Source organism: Belonocnema kinseyi, chromosome 6 (genome assembly GCF_010883055.1).
Source record: "Belonocnema kinseyi isolate 2016_QV_RU_SX_M_011 chromosome 6, B_treatae_v1, whole genome shotgun sequence".
Taxonomy (NCBI): Eukaryota; Metazoa; Arthropoda; class Insecta; order Hymenoptera; family Cynipidae; genus Belonocnema; species Belonocnema kinseyi.
Genome location: NC_046662.1, coordinates 75,786,927 through 75,789,922, shown reverse-complemented (window position 1 = coordinate 75,789,922; position 2,996 = coordinate 75,786,927). Strand labels below are relative to the sequence as shown.

The window sequence follows — 2,996 nt, the reverse complement described above, 5'->3', positions numbered from 1 at the left end:
CGCTGCATAAAATTCTTAAACTTTAACAGAAACTTTTTATATACATGTTTTTTCTTTCAAAATGGCGGACAAAATGCAAAAATGTCCCAAAAACTGGTTTTTTCCATCATCTTTGTTTTTCTCAAAAACTTCAAAGTTTAAAAAAAAGTTCCATGGATTAAAAATGCCTTGAAATTAACCATAGAACACTATGACATTTTTTCAGATTTTTTGAAAAAATTTTTTGCAAATTTTAGATTTTTTGAAAAATCAAAATTTTTTTCTAAAAAATCTAAAAAAAAAAATCATGGTTAATTCTATGGTTAATTTCAAGACATTTTTATTCCATGGAACTTTTTTTTAACTTTCAAGTTTTTGACAAAAACAAAGATGATGGAAAAACCAGTTTTTGGGACATTTTTGCATTTTGTCCGCCATTTTGAAAGAAAAAACATGTATATAAAAAGTTTCTGTTAAAGTTTAAGAATTTTATGCAGCGATGGTTGAAGAAATTTTAAGATATTAACGCGTTTTATGTCTGAAAAAAAATTATAAAAATAAAAAATCAAACATTTTTCACTATTTTTGTAAGCAAAAACCGCCATATTTAATTTTGAAGTCAAAATATTTGAATTTTGACGACGGATTCGAATTTAGCTCACCCAAACACATAAGGAACAGTAGTTTTGATCTATTTATTGTTTTTTTATACCCATAAATTTTCTATAATAGCAAATTACTCTCAGTAATTTTTTTATATGTAATGACTGTTGTACTCGCAAATACTTTTCAATAATCGTTGACCAAATTGAGGATTACTAGCTTTAACTGCAAAAATTTTCGGTGTTACAGGAAGGTTCAAACTTAATTTTACTTAATCGAATAACGACGTAATTTGGTATACAGAATGTTTATAGCGTATTTGTGTTTTACGTCTTGATTTCATTTGATTAAATTATTAGTATTTTAGATTTTGTTATCAGATTATTAAATTTAAGCAAAAACAGTAAATATACGGATTAATAAAAGTTAAAAAATCATAATTTCAAAAATTAATAAAAAATATAGTTTTTTATTTAATTTATAAAAAAGTGCTCTAACGATTGTTTTAAATTTGATATAAATCTTGTTGAAGTATGTCCAAGAAACAATAGAAACAATCAAATTTACAGTACAACAATGCATTGTAACGATTTGACTAGGGTTTCAAGATTTTTGTTATTCGTGAATAGTGAAAGAAAAACCTTTTTCGGTGTAAAGTTCAATTACTTGATAAAAAATGGAACTACTTTGTTAAAAATTCATTTTTTTGGTAGATGATTCATAATTTTAGTAGAAAATCCTTCTTTTTTCATTAACTAATTATTTTGTTAAAGAATTTTTGTTTTAAATTATTTTTTTAAGTGGAATTTTAAATACTCCATGTTTGGTTTAACATTTAAATATCTTCTGCAGTTCATAGTTGAACATTGTTTGAACATTTCTGTATTTTTTTTGAAACTTTATCTCGTATGGTAGAATATTAATCTTCTTGGTGTATAATGTTCCTTTTTGGTTGAAAATTTATTTCTTTATTTAAAAATTCCTTTAAAAATTCAAGTATTAATTGAAAATTCATTTATTTTGTTAAAATTAATTTTTTATGATACAAAATTAATCTTTGTGATTGAAAATTCATTTCTTTGTTTGGAATGTTTTTTTTTTATGAAAATTATTTTCTTAACTGAAAATTTAACTATTTCATGTTTAGTCAAAAAATTAACTTTTTTGATGGAAATTTAATCTTCTTGGTTGAAAATTTAAATACGTTGTTTAAAATTTAACTAAGTTTTTGAAAATTCATCTATTTTGTTGATTTTTTTTATAGGAAAGTCGAATCTTGGGTTAAAAATGAGTTTTTTACTTGTTTCAAGAATAATTATTTTAGTTCAAAATTAATTTTGTTTTAAAATAGTATAATAATCTTCTTGGTGACTAATTCCCACTTTTGCTTGAAAATGCTTTTCTTTGGTTGAAAATTCCTTAAATAATTCGAAATTGATTTAAAAATTTATGTATTTTGTTAAACTTAATCTTTTCTGGTTGAAAATGAATCTTTTTAAACATTTTTTTTTGTAGAAAATATATACTTTGGTATGCAAATTTAACTTTCAGGTTAAAAATTCATTTTTTAATCTTTTTTATAAAGATTAATTATTTTTTAATTCAAAATCGATCTTTTTGAGGAAGTTTTTTAAAAATAATTATTTCAATTTAAATAACACAATGAAAATATTGACAAAGGTAAATTATCTCATGATTTTCTAAGCCTTACAGAAAATAAATAAAAAATCATTGTAATGAAATTCCATAGAATTATATTGATAGTTGGGCATTCTAGCCAGTTTTTCAAATTTCTCGAAGATTTTTTTTTTTAATTCTAAACTTAACTCATAGAACGCTGTATTACCATTTCATCAAATGATGTATAAATTAGAAGCTTTTAGAGAGAAAAAAATATGTATAAGATTTTCCTATGCATAATTTTATGTAAATTAATATTTGATTATATTTAAACAAAATATTTTGGTCATTCATGGTATCAAGTAAATCTGCGCAGATTTGGTTAACATGACAGTTGTATTTATAAACATATTTGTGGTTAATTATGTTTAAAATTCTAATTGGTAGATAATTCTTAAATATAATTTTGAATTTCTTTGATATTAGAGCTTAATTAATTCTTAATTATTAAAGAGTAATTACAAAAAAAATATTTTTAATCTTTTATTATGACAGTTTAATTATAAATACATATGTTTATATCATACTTAACGTAATATACCAGGTGTATACATATGAAACCGGTATTGCCATCTAGCGGCCAGTAGGCACACTTGTAGGCACTGTCGGAACTTACCATTTGTGCTAATTAACGTATTGTCATCTGTCAACAATATCCAATACCAAACATTTCAAGTTTCATATGACATCGTGATTTTTTTCGCTCTTGAAAATGTAGAAATACGTGCCTTCAA

General features: G+C 23.1%; 1 protein-coding gene across 1 annotated transcript in view; it reads right to left on the bottom strand.

The window, feature by feature from the left end:
• Positions 1–2,996, bottom strand: part of LOC117174053 (conserved oligomeric Golgi complex subunit 7) — a 21,626-nt gene that overhangs the window by 5,625 nt on the left and 13,005 nt on the right. The window lies entirely within an intron of this gene.